Source organism: Syngnathus scovelli, chromosome 6 (assembly GCF_024217435.2).
Source record: "Syngnathus scovelli strain Florida chromosome 6, RoL_Ssco_1.2, whole genome shotgun sequence".
Classification (NCBI taxonomy): Eukaryota; Metazoa; Chordata; class Actinopteri; order Syngnathiformes; family Syngnathidae; genus Syngnathus; species Syngnathus scovelli.
This window is the reverse complement of record NC_090852.1, coordinates 17,671,313-17,695,242: the sequence shown is the minus strand read 5'-3', so window position 1 is coordinate 17,695,242 and position 23,930 is coordinate 17,671,313. Positions and strand designations below refer to the sequence as shown.

Here is a 23,930-nt window from a genome sequence, read left to right as displayed (position 1 = left end):
AATACTTGAGAAATAAATAAGTCTGGGCTCCCATGATGACGATGATGGATATTTTCCAACGACCCCCAACACATTTGCAGAAAGTCTCCCCATTTCTCCCAGATCGACAGCCATGATGGCAACTAATATTAACTAGGTGCGATCCAATTGTAGTCGCCTAGTCGCCCCTCCCCCTTTTGAAGATTTTAGTACTCCAGCCACTGGTTGTGTCCCCCCTGGCGCACACTAACTGGATTTAACCACTGCAGTCTTGACAGTGTTATGAAGCGTTCCTCTCTGCAGGGATGATCTGTTGCTTCTGGAGCTGTTAGTTATTTCCTCGTGTTTTCCACAAGCGCACCAACCCCGCACCCCCCCCCCCCCCCCCCCCCCCCCCTTTCCCATCACCCCCCATTAACACGTAACACTTAGGAGATCGGCGGGTAAATGATCGACTCGCAGGACAGTTATGGGTCTCTGGCTGCAGATGACGGGGTGCTTTAAAGGCGCCGTAAATTATTTTGAAAGTAAAAGCAAAGGCGGGTGGTTAGGTGGGCGAAGGAAGGTAGTGGGGGGGGGGGGGGGTTGTCACGCCATTAACATGCTTTCTATTAGAAATACACACTACACATTTCATTTAGCTGACATTTGTGTGGGCTGCTACAATTAAGGGAATATGAGGCTTTTCTGTGCACTTTGTAACACTTAATTGTACACGGGAGCCGTGTTGGCTTTAAAAGAGTTAATTGGAACAGGGAGGGTTTTATTGAGGGGGGAGGGGGGGTTGCTTTAGCGGCCCCTTTGACCCACAGGCATACACCTGGTATTGGGTCAAGTTACAGCTCGGATCTAAACGCCCACGGGTCGAGACCCGCTGCTTGGCGCTTGGCCTAATCTAGGGGTGGGCAAAGGATAGCCCGAGGGGCTAACGATCGTCAGCGTCTTTCTTGAACCCAGCTCACCTAGCATTTATATTATCGAGAGTTTGTCATGCCCTTATATTTTTTTTCTGGATATAATTTATATCAGGATTATGTATTTTTTGAAAAATATTAAGATGTAAATAATAGAATAATATCAGTAAATTAAATTATTATGAATATACTTTCTGTGTATATATTATAGTGTACATTAACTTTATTTTTCATTCAATTTAGATAAATAAGATAATCAGTTTAAAATACTTGAATGGGTAAAATAAACGTGCATTTAATATGTATTTTTATTCATCAATAATCAAAAAACTAAAAATATATTGTTTTTAGAAATAATTGGTTAATTAATCATAGGTGGTTGATTTATTATGAATACATTTTTAACAATATTGGTTGTTTTAAAATAAGTGTTTAAAATAAAAAGTCAATCAGTGCACACTCCTGTTTTACGTTTGACACACTTGAGTATTATTTCTTTCTTTAGTAGATCGTTCAGTTATTTTCATCCACATTCATTTGCTCATTTTACGTCATCGACGAACGACCAAACCCGAGCAATTTATCCGTCCGCTCTGAAAATCAAACGCGGACCACAAAAATCATCCTACCACTGCTGTGATTCCTCGCAAGGCAAACATGTTGGATGGGAGGAAAAAAAAAAAAAAAAGTCAGATGTTGTCTTGAAAGGCTGTCTTCTTTTGGCGCTTCCTGCCAGCCTGGCCACAAAGTGATGATTTAGCACTTAAAAGATGGGGAAGGGATTTTGTGGAGCATTAACCTCGTCGTGATTTATGAGCTTTCTGAAATATGAGAAGTACATTTTGTCTTTACACATGTTGGAGTGGGCGTACGCGTGTACAGTGTGCGTGCGTGCGTGTGCGTGTGGCTGAACTCCTTTTGTGTGCTTTTTGATACTGAGAAGACTTGAAAAGAACTCACCACAGAATTTAAATCCACACAGGCAACTTTTCTTTTCCTTTCTTGCATAAAATATTTTGTTTAAAAAGAAAAAACTGTCAGCAAGACTCCCTTGTCGTGTTTTTTTTTTAGTTTTTGCCAAAACATTGTCCATTCAACTTTAATTCAAACGATAAACACAGCCGAAAGCACAATGTGAATAAAAAAAATCTACATAAAATAAAATACTAATAATAATAAAAACTACTAGTACAAAAATAATAATTAGAAAAAATATTTTAAAAAATGACACCCTCTATAAAAACAACATAAAAATACACTAGTACAAAAAATAATTTAAAAAAATAATTGTTTTTAATTAAAAAAAAATACAGCCCTCTTTATAAAAACAACATAGAACATAAATCCACTTTTTTTTATGCCGCTCTCTCTGTGTCCCCTTTGCACTTTGTGCCCTTTGACCTGGGGCGTGTCTGCAAGCTAATTAGGAAGCAGCCCGAGCTTGTGCCAAAAGGCAATGCAGCAGCCAGCACACCAGGGGGAGCAGTCACACTGCTCCTTAAGCTCCCCAATTGTCTGGAAGACAACGAGGAGCTTGGAGCGGTCCCATCTTTAGCCCGTCAATGGATATTCCTTGCATGATTACATACATAAGCGCGCTTTGGTTCCCCTCCCTTTGCCTTTTACACTTTGCTCAATTGCACCGCCTGAAGTGGCCCCCGCGGCTCCTGTTTCAAATTATTCCAGCGGCCTAATCCCCCCTGCCTGAGCCCGCCCGACTCCTGCGCAACATGCAGTGAAAGAACCACCGGTGGCCAGACAAACATGAAAGTCAAAATACTCTTTATTTTACTATAATAAAGTTCAGGACATTAAAAAAGTCAGAGTGTTGCCTAACAAAATGGTTCTAACAAAAATAGTTGAATGAAAAACATTTAATATTCGATACACAGAACTTGCCAAATCTGATCCCCACAGAAGTGGTCCGTTTTGTCCTTTGTCGATGCCAGTCACATGACTCAGCACTTCTAACACAATAGACTTTCCCAACGCCAAGCCATTCAGCCCTTTTCCAACAATTGCAGAAAGACGACTCGACGGAATGTGCCATTTTGTGTACAGGCCAACACAATGGAGGCCTCGAGCGGCAACAAAATCGTTCTTATTTACGCCGGTCTAGTTACAGAAACGTCGCCTGGACGTGAACGAGAGCGTTTTGTGCATACGGTGCTTGGAAACGATGTTGACATAAAAAAAAAAAAAAAAACGCTCAACACACCACTTGCCTGTCACTATATGTTGCTAGCATAGAATGATCATTTTCAGTGAAACGATACCCTGGTGGGGAATCACTTGCTCTGCTTGAATGATTTTAAAACATCAATTTTTTTTACTCTGTTCATCGTCATGACGGTTAATTTTTTTTCCATATTTGAGGAATAATTTTGCCAATTTTCACGAGGTCACAATTACCTGGAGTTGAAATCCATCTTTGAAATTTTGCTTTGATTCATGGGTAAATAATTTTGAGACATTCAATTTTGTGTATTTACCAAAAAAAGCCTTTTTAAATTATTTTTATTGTTTTGTTAGTTACTATTATTGTAAAAATTAATAGGCATTTTTATTATTATTGGAAATATACAGTACTTTTCTGTTTAAATCTTATTTATGCATTTAATTTATACATTCATTTTCATTGCTGCTATTATTATTATCATTAGTAGTAATCAACTTCAAACTACTTGCAAAGCTTTTTAAAACAAATCAATTTCATGTATAATACTCATAATCCCTTAAGGGAAATTTGAACTCCCATTTGTCGCTATATTTAGTGCACATTGGCCAAATAAAGCGTTCTGCCTTCAAGTAATGTAATTGTATTTGCATGGCCAGCCTTCTCTCATTCCATCGCACCTTTTGATCTTAAAACGCAACGTTTGCCTTATTGCACACTCCAAACTTATTGTGTGTGACCCTGTGCCTGCGCGTGCGTGAGTGCGATTTGTCAGGATCAGCTAAGCGTCTCTATTAGCACCCTTCCCAAAGTTGCTTATTGCTCCATATAAGTGACGTACGACGGCGCCTCCATTTTGGTGGCAGGCAGTTACGGGGCGGCGGCGATCACGTGAGGAATTTCTCTGGCTGCCCTTGGTTTAATAGGGTGTGTGTCTGATAGATACTCCCATTTCAGCAAAGTAGTGCACAATGCAGGCGACTCGCCCCCTCCCCTGCCCATCGTCGTCTTTTTTTTATTTTTTATATATATCCTGTTCCTTTTAATGCGTCGTATACGCGACACTTATCCATGTGAACGTTTAAAGATGCGAAAAAGAAAACAGCAGCTTTGCTTCACCTGTTCCAGTCCAAACGTAATTCGTCCAAATAAAGAACATTTAATTCCGAAGTGTCTTTTATTTTCGAGAATTAGCACTTTAAAGTATTGTACTTTATTAAAAACATAATTAAATCGTCTCTTTTGCAAATTTCGCTACTACAAAAACGGATTCGGCCACCTGGGGGCAGTGCAATGGCTTACAAAACAAAGACATGAAGAAGAGTTTCACAACTGACTTAGTAAGCTACAATACTAAATCCATTTTCAGACAGTATTGTTTGTCCGTTCGTGTTGCGCCACCGTTTGTGTTCAAATTTCGTAACACCAATGCTGTTTTGCAATATTTGTTTCGGTTGTTTCAAATACACAATCACATAAAACTTTAATAGCGATGTTTCACCGTACTGCTATCGTCGCTTCAGACAGTCACTGGCCTTCTTTCCATAGCAATTGCTGAACTCTGACTTCCCCCCCCCCCCCCCCCGCACACACACACACACACACTCTGATTTCCTGTCTTAACAGATGGAGGACGGCGCTGTCGTTCTGTCGCTCTTGGCCTTTCCCTTCCTGCGGGAATCACCTGGCGTTTGCGGAGCGGCGAAACAACTCGTTTATTAAGTTTCCACGCTGTTAATTTCCCGCTTTGTTGTGTCTCTCAAAGACTTCAGCGTACCATGTGGACTTCCTCCTCTGCACCCGCCACCGTCTTCACATGAAATACGTCATGGGCTATTAAGTGTCTGCTATTGTCCCGCGTATGGTTATGTGATTATGAATCGGTATTTTTTTGGTTAGCTTTTGTAACTTTGAATAATTACAGTGGTCAGGGCAAAATTTCACAGAATCATTTGTATCGTCCATGTGCTTCGGCCATTTTGTTTGCCCGCTGCATGCACCACATACACAGATCTGCCGAGAAAGTGACAAATATATATTGACCTCTTGCTGCATCTTTGAGTGAAAAGTATTTTGTCTAAGTAAGCGCTGGAAAATTTGACGGAAATTTTGAAATTGGATTTTTATCTGAAGCTAAAGCATCCCTGCCTTTCCCAGTCCTGCAAGTGTGACGCTTCCCCCAAGCAGCAGCTCACACTTGAGGTGTTTTCATGTCAGACCAGCAGTGAATTTGAGCCCTCAGGGAGGGAATGAGAAAGGGGCGTGGGGGGGGGTACTCAGCGACTCCCCCAGAAGAGGCCGAGAAATCTATACAGCAGATGTATGACGTTATATGGTCAAACTGGCAAACACAAAAGGTCTAAAAACAAAAGTGGCTGAATTAACAGAGAGGCTTTCAGCGGCGTGTTTTGAAAACAGCCCAGCTGAGCGCTCGCATGCATCTCCTCCCTCGCAGCTCTCTTTTCTCCTTGCCTTATATTTACCCTCTCGCCGTCTGAGTCTCCCGGCCACCCCCTCCGAGACGAAACGCTTGAAAAAGAAAAGAATGGACACCATTTTTGCTAATTAGCTGAAGACTTAACAGGCGCGGCGGCGTTAGGCAGACTGGAAGGGTTTTTTTTTTTTTCTTTTCCATCCGCCGTCCACGGGCTGTCGAGCGCCTTGTGAAGTGGAGGCCGGCCGGCTAAAAGCAAAAGAAAGGCGAAGAGAGGGCGCACAAAATGCTTCTGTGAAGATGTTGAACAGGCCTCCAGTGGGGGTTGAACTCCGAATGAGGGGAGGTGCCGCAGGGGCTAATTATTAGTATTTAACATTTGGGCGCAAAGAAGCTTTAAATTGGAAGTGTAAATGCTTCTGAAGCCCTTTTCCATCTTTAGAGGTGCTCATAGACGTAGTCAAGTCGGCAGGTTTATTTATCTAATACACATTTTGTCTTTAAAGCCATCCCCTGGTCATCTCGGGGTCAATCAATGTGTAGGGAGCCACCATTTTGTTTCCGTGACTATATATTTTTCTAAATGGTTTCGGTGCCATGTGATATCAGTCTGCGTGTGAGTGTTTTGGCGTGAGCTGTGGCAAACAGCAGCTTTTATTGCGTTTTGGTTTAGCCTGACTTTCAAAACAAAAATAATGTAAAATATACAAAAAAGAAAAAATGAAACCCCAAAGTGCCTCATGAGACGCTTCTTTGATTTTTCTTCCGTCATCCTTTGGTCATTATCCAAAGACTTGAAGAGACGCTTGAACCGGTTGAGAATGGATTCCACTCCTGGGATTCCACTTCATTTTAATAGGGACAATTGATTTGATTTATGACTTAGAAGTCAAGCTCCCTCTGCATCATGCTACGAAGCAACGAGAAAGATTAGCGGTCAGTGTTAGCAACATGCCAAACTTTGGCGCATGCAAAAAAAAAAAGACGACGACTGCACCCATGAAGGGGAACGGGAAAGATGGAAAGTCCAAACATGTACGGGACTTATAAATTAGGAGCTGTCAGTATTACAATGTATATTAATAGTCACACCTCTTTTTAATGAGTTTGGCATTGGCAGCTGTGAGGAAATACAAGCCATCACAGCACCCCCCGATGAGAGAAGCTCTAATAAATCTCACAGAGCAAGGCTCACCATAAATATGTATCGCATAAGGCATCTGTTTTACATTCTGCATATAAATCAGCCCCGCCGCTGAATAGCAATGAATCAGACGCCCGACGCTTGATTTGATAACAAATCGACGGCAAACTTGGGAGGGGAGAATTTAAAGCCCCCTAACAGGAGCGCTGAGTGCCGGGGTCACTTAAGAGACATATTGGCTGTGTCTAATCTTTTACAACTTGGACATTTTCAAGAAAGAAGGACTTGGGCCTCATCTCCCCCATTTTATGACATTTCGACTCATATTTATTTTCAAATTACGGTTAAAATTGCATTTGACTAATGAGGTCAAGCATCTTTAAGCGGGTTGATCACTTATTGATTTTTAACTTATTCGTCAATGCATGGGTCGGTGGCTCGGCTCCACTTGCGTGTACGGATTTGACATTGTGAATATTCAACAAGTGATTGTTACGGTGTTTAAATTTGCAACAACCGCTTTGTTGGCTACAACTCCTCATATACAATCGTTTTGCAAATATGCAAATGAGCCGTCAACAAGCGGCTAAAAATAAGCAGCCCTCATTGGACGTTTGTGGAGAGTTATTACTCGCCGCTAAAATCAACCCCCCGTTTTGCAAAGTGAACGCTTTTATTGCGAAACAGCGGCGTTACCTGCTGAGTAGTAATTTAACTCGGCTCCGACGCAGCGTATAGAGTCGACGTTTAGCGAGCGAGGCTGTTATCAATGAGATATCTCTGCTGGATGCCTTGTTTGCCTCCCGATTGATGTTTACATGGGAGGCCAATGCGAGAATAATGGCTAGGACGATTAAAACAATAAAACACACCGATAACAAGGTGGACTAGCGGTTACCATGTTTGCCTCGCACTTTTAGGTTCTGGGTTGAAATCCAGCTTTGTGGCGTTATCCAAGTATTTATTCTTAGCTAACTTTTGAGGTCCTACTTGATGTGGTCGAGTGGGTGTAGTGACCCCGGCATATTCTTATATTTGGGAACCAAAAATATAAGCTCGACTATGTTGGCTGACTTGCAAACGGAGCAAAACAATCGGAGAGACGGAGAGTCAAAATGGGAGGCCTCTCTACAAATATACAAACGATATTGTGATAGCAGCTGGGCTCCAACATCTGTCTGGGAAATCAAATATCCGGGGAGCAGATGTTCACATATAACCACTGGTGTTATTTTTTTGTACTTCACATTGCCCTTGGCCGTTAGGGCGCTCCGAAAAAAAAAAAAAAAACTTGAGTATATCCACACTGACGCAAAGGCTGCGCTGTTAGCATAGATTAGCTTAAGCTAACATTACCGGTTCTACCTTCTGAAAATCAAAACAAATGTTTAATTGTCAACATTTAGGTTGTTTGGGTTTTGACTTTTAGTTGTTGCATCATAGTAACCCAAGTCAACTCTCCCAGAATTGAGAATTAGCTATCGCTAAAAGGAAGAAGCAGAAGCTAGTTGCGAGGTACATCTAGGGAGCACGATGTTCTCCCCTGTTGTTCGGAACAAGCAGATGCGTTCGCTGAGATTCAGCAGTCTTTGCTCGCTGCAGGGCTTGCTTGGAAAAAGATAGGAGCTAAGGTAGCTCAACGTGATCTCTTGACCCAATTAGCTTTAGCTATTCAATATTTACCGTTTAATTTTTGCCATAGAATGTGGCAAAAATATCTTCGTGTAGATTGGGAGTAAATTGACAAAGGATACTCTTTTCATTCAGAAGTATTTACTGATTTCTGGTTGTATTTTTTTTTTTTGTGGCAAAGATAGCCTCAGGTTTCAAACCATAATTGGCATTGCTGACCTCCAAAGGTCATTTTAGAAAGTTTTTTTTTCTTTTTTGAATAATTTTCAAACTGTATGGATATTTCAGCAGTTCAACTGACAAGTCACGCCGCGCATAGTGAACTATTTTGAGTATTTTCGCAATTTCTATACTTTATGCTTACAGCTAATGCTAACCCCAAATTCACCATCTCATTTAAAATAAGAACGTAGCAATAATTCGTATGGGATTGGTCTCTAACTCCGCAAGGTTTGACAATTTTCCCCAAGTCGTTGCATACACTATTAGCCTTCATGTGCTAATTTATCATCTTGAGGTCCAGGGTCAGTCAGCGGTGCTTTAAAATATTTACGCTAATGAAATCCCGCCATTAAAACAAAGCTTATTTCATGTATAAGTCAAGACAATTGTGCAATACACAGTGGAAAAATTCCATTCAAATTGATTTGCCTCATCAAGATTTATGCTTTCTGTTGACTAAAGAATAACTAAAGAAACGGCCCGTGACAAATAAAGCAGATTACAGAGAAGGTTTGTTGTGAAAAATGTTCTCTACCGCTGGTTTTCACACATGCGAAAACGCTCCGCAGCAGCATGTTCGGCGAGGCTCGTCTGTTGCACGGCGGGAGTATTTGGGGATGATTAATTGCTCTGTCGTGTCAACGGTGCGCGCCAAACAGCGGGATCCTCTGCATATGTAAATACGAGCGGTCCCGCCGCAGCAATCTAGAACAGGATTAACACCGGCGAGTCTCAGGATTGGGACCCTATTCACCAATCTTTTCTATTAGCGCTGACATCCCAGTCATGTTTGGCGAGACAAAACATCCCTTTCCTTTCTCCTGATGCTCACGCATACATCTTGTCATGAAAAGCTTACATCCTCTCTCAGACAACGCATTCATCTTCTACACTATTTAGCTAATAAACAACGCATTGTCCTGAGCGTGAGGTGACACAGGTGCAAATAAATAGTGGCGTCATTTTGAAGACATCAAAATGCTAATGTTTAGACACGCTAGCTAATAGCGGTGGCGAATCATTTGATTAAGGCAGTTTGACCAAGACATCAAAATGCTAATGCTAATGTTTATACACGCTAGCTTATAGCGGTGGCAAATCATTTGATTAAGGCAGTTTGACCAAGACATCAAAATGCTAATGCTAATGTTTATACACGCTAGCTAATCGCGGTGGGAAATTATTTAAGTTAGTTTGACCTCAAAGAACCGCTGGGAAAACTAGTTATCACCATGATGGCTAGAATAATAATTTGGATGTTTATTGTATATTATTGCAATATATATTGTCCAACTAAAAGGAGCAAGGCTTTGCTAAATGAAGATGAATCCAACACTTCTCATCTCGTAACGCTGCGCGGCTTTTTATGGGTGAACTCGCAGCCCGCTGGCAGGTAAAGGATTTACGGGCGCTCCATTATTAGGGGGACGGCACGGAAAGAGAGGCAAATCGCTATGGTTTTCCGAGGATGTTACGACCCCATCCTAGATTACGCCCGGTGACAGGTTTGTCATCGCTATGCGCTGATGTTCCGTATAGAGTGCTCGGATGTTATTAGCGTCATTGCTCCTAATGTGTCTGCCCCCCCCCCTCTACCCCCGTGAGGACGACAGGTCATATATTGTGCACATCAGTGGAGGAAAAGCTGAGAGCTGGAGATTATTGGATATGCGATTGAGTTAGAAAGGAATTTCAACTTAAGTCATTTATGTCATGCTTTTTGCCAGAACCCGCCACAGTTTCTATGCCACCTGACCTAGCGCAAAGTGCGGTCTAAGGTGGAGTTTTTGATCTTTTGGCATTTTTGTAGAAGAGCGCAAGTAGGACTGGGCGTTTGCGCCGTTGTGGGAGTGAACACAGACGACTTCAGAGGGCCTTCGATCATTTCCACATTAGACGTATTTGCTTGATATTTATTATGATGACTGACATTGGTCTTATTGACAGCAATGATATAATTAATAAAAAACATTTCCTAGGTGTAGATAAATAGCTATATCATCCACTATATAAATACTATATGAGTTACTTATTCCAAATACAGACATAAAATATCGATATTTTTCTTTGGTCTTGAGACTTTCATTCACGCATCTATTAAAAACAAAATTCACATGACCTAATATAACTCATCAGTCAAGACTGAAGTTTAGTTATTTATCCGGCTTTCAGTCACTGCCAATCAGTCGGGACAGAGAGCGACAAAATCCGCCCTGAGACGAAAAAGTGCTGAAACCGCCAGTGTTGACAGGTACACCAATTTAGGAAATTCCCATTTTCTCTGTAACCCGGGCGAGCCACGCGGTCCGACGGAACGTTTTGTATATTTTGGTTGGGATGGAGAGCGGAGTTGAATGGAGTGAATATTGCTGAAAGAGCGTCGCTCGCATCCAGACGCACACAAAAGGTGGAAATGAAATGACTTCCTTTTCTCGGGAAAACACAGGCGCTCTTGACAGAATAATAGCAGCCGGGTAGATGAACAAGGTCCTGCGCCGCCGCCTCTGAAACAACGGAAACTCTCGTGCCGCCTGCTTGCTTTATTAAATGTGAAGGGACACACTCCCCCAAAACAAACACCCTGTCCTGAACATTTGACTTCATCAGTGGCAGGATATCGTAGCTAAAGGTTAGTCCCTTTTGCAATTTTACTATCATGGTGATGACGGACTCATCGATGTTACTTCCCCCCCCGAAATCTCACATATTGAGGTAAAAATATTTGCTAAAGAAAAAAAAAATGAACCGACAGATCTCCATGTAGCATCGAAGCGTCTCCACGACATGTTTTGAATTTTCACCGGCATCAATCTGCACACTGTTAATGATGTAGGACATTAAACAACCTCATTTGAGTCCCCGCATTTCTCCCGATTTTTTTTTTTTTTTTTTAAAAGCTCCGTCCAATCAAGCAAATGATTCCTCTTGTGCAATATGATAATGACTGCGTGTGTCTTCAAGAGGACAGGGGAGGGCCTCCATAGATTATATTAACGCCGTAAAAGATAATTACCATATGTCTGCGCATCCTGTAAACTGATGCGCTTGATGTTTGTATCGAGGATTATTAAAGTGTCTTTACTTAATTACTTGAGACTCCGCTTGAGTGCCGATCCAGAGTCGGTCATTTTTCAAGCTCTGTGGAAGGTGAACTATTGATTCATGAATGCAGTAAGTCCTTGAGATTGTTGCTATAGCTTTTTACCAAATTTTGTTATAATGGGGAAAAATGATAAAATATTATTTTTTTAAATTATTATTTTATAATAATTTATTATATTATTTTTTATTATTTTAAAATGATTTTATTTATTTTTTATTTATTCAATGTTTTACCAGGTAAGACAATTGAGAACACGTTCTAATTTACAATGGCTATAGCTTTTTACCAAATTTTGTTATGATGGGGAAAAATGATAAAATATTTTTTTTTTAATTATTATTTTATAATAATTTATTGTATTTTTTTTATTATTTTAAAATGATTTTATTTAATTTTTATTTATTCAATGTTTTACCAGGTAAGACAATTGAGAACACGTTCTCATTTACAATGGCGACCTTTATTATGATATTATTTTATAATTCTTTTAATGATTAAATTGCATCTATAAATCCCGTAGCAACTCCGTTTTACACCCATTTTGTAACTAAAGCGCTGAGTTGCATAGTTACATGACATGTTTGGCATCTCCGAGTGTGAGAACTCATTGTGCGTGAACTCGTGTATGTAATTTCATTATTCAAAGCCAGCGTACAATTTTTTTTTTTTCCACCCTTCATCATTGTAAGCGTCGCTGATGTTGATACTTGACCTGCACAGGTTATCATTTGTGTATACCTGAGCCCCGCCCTCCTCCCCCCCGAATACCCCGAATCAATTGTCTGCTAATCTCTCACTCTCGCTTTTCAATTGTGAGAAAATGTAACCAGCGCGAGGGCAGACCCCGTAATGGCTTGACCTCTGTGTGCTTTTTTCTTTTTTTTTTTTTCCTTTCTCACACAAACAAAAGGCCTGTGAGGAAATTTGAAAAGTGGCTTAATAATAATAAATGTTGAGAACTCTTCACGGTAGCACTACTCAGAATAGAGGATGAAGTTTTATCAAATCAAATATTTACTTTTATTCATGATTACAGCTTGGTACCATTTGAATTTTCTCCGTAATTAATTTGATTATTATTAGCACTTCCTTTTTTTCCCACCATTTGAATTCATGGAAGAAAAAATGTCATTTCACATGAATGGGGGGTGAACATTGAATATTTTGAAACAAAGTAGCACTCTTATGTTAAATTCATGACGATTTTATCCGCTTTATATACATATATATAATAAGAGGACTACTTTTCCGTCCCTTGTCTGCTCACAAAATACAAGGACATACGCCGCATCCATACATAAACGTAATAGACGACGGCTATTAAGCGGTCAAGTCATTGAGGTTGACATAAACACTTGTAATGAAACTAAACTGCAAAATTGTCAACTTATCTTATTTACGCCATTGTTGCGTGTTTTGAAGGTCTCCTTTGCTCGCTCGTTTAGCCCTCAATGGCGCATAATTAGCTCGCTTGCGCGACCTTTGGCTCAGTGAGCGCCTGCCTGAAATGATTGGCGTCATGAAAGTTGAAGCTTCATATAAAGCGGCTCCTACTTTACCTAAGGGTGAATTCAGGGATGGAAATATTGTTATAGTCTTACAAAGTCATGCATTAAATGAGCCTTTCATTGACAGCATTCATGCTATTTAAGCTAATGATGTGTTTTGATGTTTACGGTCGTACCGTATATGTTGACATATGGCACCCAGAGCGATGTTTTGTTTTTATAGACGATTTTCATTTATATTCAACAAAAAAATAAGACATCATAATAATTTGAATGATTGCGGGCACTACCTTGACATGAAAAACTGCAGTGGGGGTCACAATAATATATAGCATAGAAAAAAAAGAGATGTTTTAAAACCAAGGACCTGTTGTTGTATTTATTGGAAGTGAAAGGAATCTTTTGGGCAAGGGGCAGGAAGCGTTCTGCCCCGGTGGTGGTCTTGCTAAAATGCTATTAGCATTCCAAACTCATCTGACATCATTACCCTTTAAAATAAATGGCTTATTTGTGAATTTTCTAAGTAAAGCGACTTTGAGTGTTTAGAAAAGCGCTATATAAAACCGATCTATTATTATTATTATTAGAGATGATTATATTTTTAATCAATGCGGATGTCTGTGTCGCCACTTGCTAACCTGCAAAAATTACTACTTTCCTATTAGGTAGCAACGTAAGGTGCTACAGAAAGCACTTGAAAAATCAAATAGTTGTTTGCGGATTAGCAAATAGGCAGAGGTTCTGCATTTTTTTTTTTTTTTTTAAATTTAGCCTAATAAAAGAGCTCAGCTATTTTGCAGTATTTGCTGTTAACCTTCCTCGCTCATCCCGATTTTTTTTTTTTCTCTTCTGTCTACACTCCGAGACAAATCCCCAAGCCCCGCTCGCTGCTTTTATTAAATTCGCCTCAATAAAAAAAGCTCAGACAGGATTTATTAGGTGCTCAGAGCGACCGTTTAGTATTTCCCTGCGTTATTAACTGAAAATCAATAGAAAGCAAAGAAAATGGAAGTCATACAAGTGTTGTCGCCTTTATATTATGTCGGCCGTCGGCTCAGATTCATGGTCGGCGGACTTTCTGCTTACATTGCAGGAGCTCAAGTGGAAGTTATTCATTAGACGAAGCCGGCGGTCAGATACATTCTCCGTGGCACCTCTGGCACATCTGTCTTGGTGAGGCTGGAATGGAGTGAGAAAGGATGCCGATGTGGCCTGATAGAGATGTCAGGCGCAACACGCCGCCCGCCCGATTTATGATTATTTTGTTCTTAAGACCTTTTTTAACACCATTATGAGGCCTGTACCCTTGGAAAATAAACTGTAATAGCATTACGCTTAACCCGCTTTTCCCGCTATAAAAGCCATCAGTCATTATTCCGCCGTGCCATTCATTCCCTTAACTTCTGCCATTGTCACCCCTTGTGGGCGATGACAAGGCTTTCATCTTGATCTTAAACAGAGAGGCTGCTACCTGCTAATTCAATATACTCCCAATGACTCATACAAGGCTAAAAGGCTTCGGCACCTTGCGGAGAATCGTCGTGGTTCAATGTAGCTTGTTTGGAATTATTCAGAAAGTAATACCAAAAGAATTCAATTAATGGACAAAAAAAGAGTTACGCAACTAAATGAGGGTCTACGTGTGTTGCTGCACTGTTTGTGTACAAATTTCCATTGCTTATAAGACTCAGACGACATTTATTTGCTCATCTAAAGCTATCATGTGTTAGCATTAAGCTAGCTGACTTTTATTAATGTTTTGGTGAATACTCAACATTTATAACAATTGCATATTTTGAATATGGGTCATTTTGGCAAACAACAGAACAGGAGGATTCATGTTGATATTCACCAAAAAATTATATTTACATTTTTGTGAGCATTTTCAAACTGGCCAATTTGACCCATAACAGACCAGGTGGATGTTACTGCAAATCCATTCACCTATTTATATCTCTTGTCTCCTACCAACAATGTCCACGGGTCAACGTGACCCGCTATATCTTAAATCAAAAAATAATTTATTTAAATAAATGAACAAAATCAAGCGCAGAATAAGTTCATAACTTCTAACGGGTCAGTTTGACCCACGACATAACAGCAGGGTTAATATGCTATATGACATAATGGCTAAGCCTCCAAGCAAATTCCACGACAGAGAAATGTGGCTTTGTTCACATATTAGGCCTTTTTTCTCAGAAAATCGTGGAAATAAAGAGCTTACCCCTGCGCTAATTTAATTACTCTCAGGGACCTCATGACAGTAATGTAAATATTCCATCACAAGAACCCCAGATACAGCCAGTAATTACTTAAAGCTTTCCTTCACATCTCTCCTCACTACTTTTTTTTTATTACCCAAAAGCTTTTTAACATTAGCACTCTCTTCCTGACAAATTAAATGAAATTTCATTAGTCCGACCGTCCTAATGGCATGAAACTATCATGTTGTTGTACGCTCTTCACGCCGGGCCGGCCCTAGCAGATTAATCAAATAGTCAGCTCTGGAGTCAAGGCGTGGATCGATCGGCGTGTCCGTGTTTGTCTTGCGTATTGATCTGCATAGCTTCAACATGCGCAGTCCATCACAAAACAATTATTACAATGCCGTGTGCTTAATTAGAAGCGAAAGGAGGTTTGGGCTTGTGGTTTATTTTCAACAAAAGTCTACCAGCATGCCGTTGTGTTGTTTTGGTTTAAGTTTGTGATTTTATTTACACAACATAATACTTGTATTATTTATTTTCTAATATATATATTTTTTTCTATTAAGGTATTGAAACTGTGTCGCAATATAGCAGGTTAAATGCTCAACTTGATGTGAATAAATGCATAATAGAAAATTCAAATGTGCTTAATGAAGCACAAAATCATATTAGAAGAATGTGTGGGTACGAGCCCATGAATGTTCTTCCCGTTGTATTTTTTTTTTTTTTAACAAGTCACCATTAGCTATCACATTTAACACCTTGGCTCTCGTCAACTTTGAGCCGCTTGACCTTTCAACTCTGACGGGGGGGGGTTGAGGTCCTGGCCAAATGAGCCTAGGCCACACGGGACCCTTAAGGGACTTTTCAATCCAATTGGCGTCTGAGAGCGGATGCAGATCTCAAGGTTGCACCTGAGTGTTCAAGGGCAGGTCCAAGTGTAATCGGCACTTAGATCATAGATTAATCTTATTTGCTATCTATTAGGCTTGATTCTTGCTTCCTTGGCTTCCCCCCCCCACCCCCAAAGCCAGGATTACTGCGATAGTTTAAGATAATGGATTCTTATGGAAGACGAGGTCAAGAAGCGTTCTTGTTTCCCCCAACCTACGTATAATATGATTAATCTAAAAGCCACTCTTTCAAAAGAGGTCCCACCTTTGGTGTCCCTAATTGGCAAAAAGGTATAACATGAGTGGCGGCCAGGCTGCTATTTGATTGGCTCCCCCTCACGTGTAGGTGAGGGGAAATACAATTTGTGTCATTCACTTATTTACCGATGGAAAACGCAGCCGGCGTAAAGTGCGTTTTCCTTCAAAACAAATCAGCCAGGCTGCCCAGATGGGATTTATTCAATATATTACGGCTAATCGGATATTCCTAAGCGTTCAACCTTTCGGTCCCTCCTGTGCATTGTATTGCTATATAATGTCATACATTGATGTTAATGATCCGAGACCGTATGGATAATTGACATTTCCTTAATAATAACAATAATAAAAAAAACATTTGAGTGAGGCCAACGCAGACTTTTAAGACGTAACAGTAGATCTAAAAATGGCTCAGTTAACATTTAAAAGCACTTTAAATGCCGCATAATTGTCCATCAACACAAAAGGTTACATTGAGAGATTTATCGATTTCCCTAAGTAGCTCATTCTGATTCCAAATCTTGCCCTTGTTTTGATTTCTGCGCTTTGCCACGCGCCGGCCAGATAAACGGCAGATAAACTCTGATAAAATATATCCAAATGTGGCAGCCTCCCCGATAACCTCCCTAAGACGCGTCGCTTATCGCTTCCGCTCATCAGCAACTGAATATTTATCGCAAACAACAGCCGCGTGTTCATACAGATTATATACAAGTTGCACATCTTGTTTATTTCCCCCCCCCCCCGACCCCCACCGCAGCTATATCAAGTGATATTTTAACCCTGGCTGTTTAAGTCATTGAAATGTTAATCCCCCCCCCAAAAAAATAAAATAAAAATATAATAAAAAAATATGTGTATATATATTTAAAAAAATATATGTATATAATATATATATATATATATATATATATAATTTTTTATTTATTTATATGACCGACTTGAATTTCAAACCCTCTGACCCGGATTTGTCACCTCACCGTCTATTTAGCGCTTCAAAAATGAGATTTCAATGACATGGCGGGCATCTGGCCCACCTGCGTGTGTTCCTACCAACCGGGAGCGTAACCTTTTGCAAAGAGAGATTGAGGCCTCATTTCCATGCTCACCCGATAGCGTCACACTACTCTGCTCATTAAAAGCTGTCAGTCACCCAAAGGCGTCGCGCTTTGTTTACACCATTTGTCAACGTCAGTTGTCGTCGTGGGAGTCCAGACGACTCTCGATCGGAAGCTTTTTCCACCTGCAATTAATAGTCGGGTTTAAATTCATTTTGAAGGTATTTCAATATGTTATTGATTCCTTACATAAGTCCTGCAATTGAAAATTCTAGTTGGGGGAAAGCAAAATATGCAGTGCATTGATGTGGACGTATTTCCTATGAGCAATTTTTTTTATTGATTAAGTTCTAAGCCAACGTTTCCCAACCGTTACGAGTCAAGTGAATGTTGTTTTTCGTCAGGGTTTATTCAAACGGTCGCGTTGACGTTGGCCAACAGTTTTACGTTTTTTCCCGTCGCCAAGTAACACACACCACATCGGCGGAATTCGGGCTAAAGCGGCTAGCCTCACACAAAATACCGTAATTTTCGGAATATAAGCCGCACTGGACTATAAACCGCACCAGATAAAACCTGTGATTCAGGGTTCAAAATTTGCGAAAAAAGTCGCGGCTTATAGTCCAAGATTTATGGTACATACTTTTTATTTAAAAAAAAAAAAAACTACAGAATAAATGTGACATTTCCAAACACACTCCAAGTAAATTGTTGCAAAGTTTTTCTCTTCATTCCCCGATCCTGCTGTATCCAGTGCTTTTCCTCTCGCCTTCTGATTTACCTCCATATGAGCTTTATATTTTGTGCTGCATAATCACTGCATCAAAATGAAGTTGAAAATGCTAATGCCTCTAATTGGACTGCTAATAGAGACCGTTTCCCCAGCTCCAAGCTTTCGGGGGGTCTGTGTAATCAGTGTCGACAGTCGTTAAGGGAATGGAGAGGCAACTAGGAATGTCAGGAGAGGGCCCGGGCGGTTCCGGCTGACACTACCCCAATCTTCCGGCACCCATTAAATGGCAGTTTCAACACATTACCAACCATAACATCCTTGAATATCACTGATTTTATTTGCAGTATCAAACATTTCATTTCACGCGCCATTAATGGAAAAGTGCTGAGGTTCTAATGCCGCCAAACATTTAGTAACTACCTGGACTCGGAGAACCAATTAACTCCGGCGACAACATGGCCAATTAAACACACAAATAGGTGAGTCCGGCGTTGGTTACTGCCCTAGTAATTTACTTTTGAATAAACCCGTGCAGAAAAATACAAAAAAAAGCGCTCGTGGAATTGTCCTGTGAAGTGAGTCGAGGAAGCTAAATGGAGACGAAGACTGTCTTAAAGGATTCCGTAGAGCTGCAGGAATATTCAGTTTGGCAGAGTACAAAAAGGAATAGATGACCGTACGGTACAAATTCACGTAAACGTACGGACAAAGTTTTGGTGAGTAATTCAGCATGGAAAAATCTACGACACGTAACGCTAGAAGTTTACGATTTGCAAAAAAATGGCTCGTGTTACATCTTATAATGTTTCTCGTTTTATCACCGAACCAGTCCCTCAAAAAAAAGCAGCACAATACAAATAGAATTTTGAAATACAGTAGTGTAGTGGGTCCAAATGATCATCAAAAAATTATTCAGAAATTGTATATTTGTTTTTGTATTTTGTACAAAATCCTACTCCAAGGATACTCAAAACAAAACACACAGTTGTTGATTATATATTATGTTATTATTTAATAATCGATGCTGACAGTGTAAATGAACCAGTTGTTGTGTTTGGCCATGAGTCGGCTGCAGGTGCCACATGCACTAAGCTACACTAATTGATAATTAATTTGGATTTCTAAAGCTTTCCCGATCGCTTTAGTAATGGAAGTCTGCATAACCATTGTGTGCTAATTCTTGATTCTTCCGAAAGTATTTTAAGACACCTGAGAAAAAAATGGGTACCTGGAACGTCATTTGCACATCTGAGAAAATGCCCTTTTGAAATAAGGCCGGGAAATGGCTCAGTGGAACATCTTAATGTTAAAAGCCATTATTACATTTCTCACTTTACCCTTTTAAAGCGATTTCCAAGAAAACCGCGGATCATCAGAATCAATTGTTGCCGAGCTGATGACGACCTCCCGTTTTAACCAAATGTCGTTCTCTTGTCGTCGTACTGTACAATGTCCTCATTTTATTTTTTGTCGCTTTAATCCGTTCCTTTCGACCACCTCCGGGATGGATATCTTGTAGTATTCCCGTTTATTGTTCGGGAGCACGGAGGTAGCCAAAGGCCAGGTAACTCGGATTTGACTGGTGTATTCTCTCGTCCCGCAGGACACAAGATACAAATCAAGTTCCTTTGACCCCATTGTCCTCTCCACACTTGGACTCCCCCGAAGGCAATACTCTGGTATGGACTCTTTTTCTTCCCTTTTATTTATTTATTTTCCTTAGCTCGAGCTAAAGCCATAAGGTACATACATTTCCTTGGGTAAACTCTGCAACTGCGCGACCGGCTAATGTTTTGATTACAAATGATGTTTACACGTCGTGCAGGCTAAATAATCATCATTTTTGTGGAGAAATGCCTGGTTGAGATTTTGGTTGCTTTTTCATTTTAATGAACTAAAATTTCTGATCCTGATCCCACTGGAATATTTTTTTTTTTGGGGTGTAATCGATGAACAATCTTCTGTAAGAGAATTAGCTGCAAACTAGTAAAGCCAGACACCCCAGTGGCTCATTGTACGCCGTGTGGCCGAAAGCCGCTCTTCTTGTCATCCTGACCTTTCTTCCGTTTTAATGAAATCAGACTTGGCTTCAAAATAAACAAGCCTATTTCCCTGCCCTGTTAGCCCGCAGACGCCGGTGACCTATGAACTTAATTTTCTATCCAAACATATATTCATAGGTGGCACCTTCCTCTATCCGTGATGGAAAGTGTCACAGGTGTTGAAGTCTGATTAAAAATATGATAATGTCCGTGTCCTCGCTCACAACTATTTTGACCGTGCGCCGACATGAATTGGATTAAATGTAATACGAGGCGTATTTTATGTGATGCTTCGGCTTGACTTTATAATTCTTACACTTCTGCAATCATTTAAATAGCATTCTTCAGGACGTTGAACGAAACGGTGTTTTATTCCGTCATTGGGAGGCAATGTCGTCAAACATGACCAATAACTTAAAAATATAAAAACTGCTGCGATTTTCAGTCAACCAAATAATCAAACGTATGACTTAGAGGTCGATCATATTTATGTACCTCACTTGCTTGGTTCTCTAAATTTTGAGTGACATTCTTTCATTTTGGGGCTGCATACCGTATTTTCCGCACTATAAGGCGCACCGGATTACAAGGCGCACCTTCAATGAATGGCCCATTTTAAAACTTTGTCCATATATAAGATAGTATATACATTTGACCCGCGGGCCGGACTTTGGACACACCTGCTGTAGTGGCTCAATACTGGTCCATATATAAGGCGCACCTGATTATAAGGCGCATTGTCAACTTTTGAGAAAATTTGAGGTTTTTAGGTGCACCTTATAGTGCGGAAAATACGGTATATGTTAACAGACCAGGACTGAGGAAACCAAACAACAGATCCTACCCAAAAATCCAAATTGAACATTAAAACCCGCGATGCGAACGCAGCCTTAGTGGCACCTGTTTTCCGTCAGTGAGACAAAGAGTATGGACCTCTGCACCCCGTAGCACCATCCTTACCAGCACCTTGCCCACAAAGGGTTAATTCAATCATGTCAAGGTTCCCTGCGCCGTTCCTTCGCCTCTGCCATCATACTTTAGGCCCATTGGAGCATTTCCTCATTGATGGCACCTTTGGCTTCACAATAGAAGCTAATTTGTTAGAATCTTTCACAGGTCAGGGGCTGCTTAAAGGCGAACAGGGCGCCTCGGCCCCGGCGGAAAAATAGAGCCATCCCAGAGCCGAGGGCAAATTAAATGCCCGCTCGTTTTACGGCCGCGGACATACAAGGCATAAATATCCATTTATTTTACTTCATTTCGGTTGGCGGGATCTTGCCATGCCATCCCTGTTAACGTAGGTTAATAGATTGATTCTACTGACATGGCTCATAATGAACAGTAAATTGTTTTATCTCTTAAGTCTTATTTGGTCGGCCAGGAAAACATACGAGGTAATATGGCTGTGGCTAAATGGAGCGTATGATAGATCTCTCCCTAAGGCATAAGGGTAGGTTGATGGCGGGGCTATGATTAATGAAAATAATAATGCTCTTGAAATAGACATTTTTCTCCCTTTTTGGCACTTTTGGCCCTTCCCACCGATGGTCATACCGATTGCTCATGCGCGACGTGATGGATTCTTAGCATTTTGATTTCGGTCCGTCGGGTTATGTTGCCTGGGAGAGGCGCTCTGGACGCTTGACTCAACGGTGAACTCAACTCACTTCATAGTCGTGAGTTCAGCCATGTTGCTGCGATCCAAACTGTGACAAAATTAGTAATATCATCTCGAGACAGTGTCACTTTTTGGACTACATTTTTCATTCTTGCTAACGACACAGACGACCAATGAAAACAATCGCTGCTCTACTTATTTTGATCAAAATGTTGTTAGTCCCACCAAAATCAGGATCTCCAGCCTCCCAGAAATGATCCAAAGAAAAGTTAACTCCAGAGTTTCATCTACTTATAAAGTTGCTTCTGCACCTAAATGACATTACACAAAAGCGCCATCGAAGCGGCTCCTCCCATTCCGTCATTTAAAGGCACCTCGACGCCTGATGTCTTCTTTGAACCAAATCAATGACTTTTAATTCTGTACTATTGATATGCTTAGATAATGCACCAATTGAACTGTGCTTCTGTAGATGAAGAGTAATTGGGCCCTGACCCTTGTGTGCTTCCCCATCACCGCATCACCAACCCCAGTACGAGGAAGAAGCTTGGCGGGTGGGGGGGGCTCACTTTGTAGACACTCACTTGTGGCAAGGTGATAAATTACAGTTCTTAACTACCATTGATTACCCAGTGTTTCTCGAGCTCTGGTGACAACTGTTCAGTCACTCTGAATGGCTTTTAATGGCACATTAGAGAGAAGAAGGTGTACAGTTTCCCCAACATTGATTCCACTCGCTTGTTGCCTAATAAAGACAAACTGACACGCACTCCTCTTTGGGAATATCCAGCTTCAGATATCCAACCCAATTTTTTTTTTTTTTTTTACCAAAGCAATACATTACGGCTGCGAGTGCACAAATGCTTCCGATGGCCCTGTGCCAACGTTATATTGTTAAACCTTAACCTTGCGACGTTTTAAAATGTTGTTTTTGTTATTATTTATTGTGTATTGGGAGACAGGCCGACAGCTTTACTCTGAGTTTATACTGTTGGGCTTTCTTAGTAGCGGTTAAAGGTGGAGATATTAAAGTTGCAAATAATTGGAGGATGTTGTACGAATGACATTTATATAGCATGTTAAATCTAAGGAAAGTACAGTTTAAGAATACCGTAAATGTAGAACCTCTAAGACCAATTTCAAGGAAGTAGATGTAATGCTATCGCTAACCCATGCTAACGCGGTAGTACAAATTGTTTTGTGTATGAAAAAAAACACTTCCAAGTCATAAAGGTAAAACCATCAAATGAAAAGTATGCGGCTAACTGTTCACGTAGCCTTAGACCGCTGCGCAAGCTAGTTTATTGCTAGTTTATCAAGTGGAAACCTCGTTCGTCGGGTTTGTCACAAACTGAGGGCGACTAGTTTAAAAAGTCAAACAGAAATTCTGCATTTTGGTCAACAACATGGCAACATGTTTGCGGTTGTCATAGTAGCAAAAGCTGTATCGTAGCATTGTGCTAAACAGGCTAATTTTACTCAGGCGTGTTGTGATTTTCGATAGTCGGGGTATTTCATGTTTGGGAAAAAAAAAAAGCATTTTTTTTTTTACAGAGTACTTAAAATCCTTTCCATTGTCCATTCTCTATTTTTAATACAGGCCAAAGTGACCCTGGTTGTGTGTATTTTGATACACAGCTTTCTTTCCGGTCTATTTTTGTTTTTCCTTAAATCACGCTGTGCTTTTGTCTGCGAGCGTTGTGCAAATGCAGGTGTCCGACACTTAAGTATCACACACCGACGCCACACCGCCCGCCCCGAAACAAATGAAGCGGCGAAGCCTGTCGCCGGGGTCCTATTTTAACCGCGGGAGTGCAATAAGCGGAGCAAAGCTGTGGAGTTGAGCTCACAGAGCGTGTGGGGCTTTGCGCCGCGCACCTGCTCTTTTGGATCTTTTTGATTTATGTATGCACTCGAAGCACCAAATGCACATTGGGTGCAGGTGAATATAGATCAAACACTGTCAGACACTCGCCGCATAACTCACACCACTGCTTTAAGTGCACACG

General features: G+C 40.7%; 1 protein-coding gene across 3 annotated transcripts in view; it reads left to right on the top strand.

Moving 5' to 3' along the window:
* The window catches only part of alkbh3 (alkB homolog 3, alpha-ketoglutarate dependent dioxygenase), a 132,294-nt gene that overhangs the window by 54,063 nt on the left and 54,301 nt on the right, over window positions 1-23,930 (top strand). For all 3 annotated transcript variants that reach the window (XR_007482301.2, XR_007482299.2, XR_007482300.2), the window contains one exon: window positions 19,865-19,940. The gene's annotated coding sequence lies outside the window, so the exon portion shown is untranslated. The remainder of the gene's footprint in view (window positions 1-19,864; window positions 19,941-23,930) is intronic.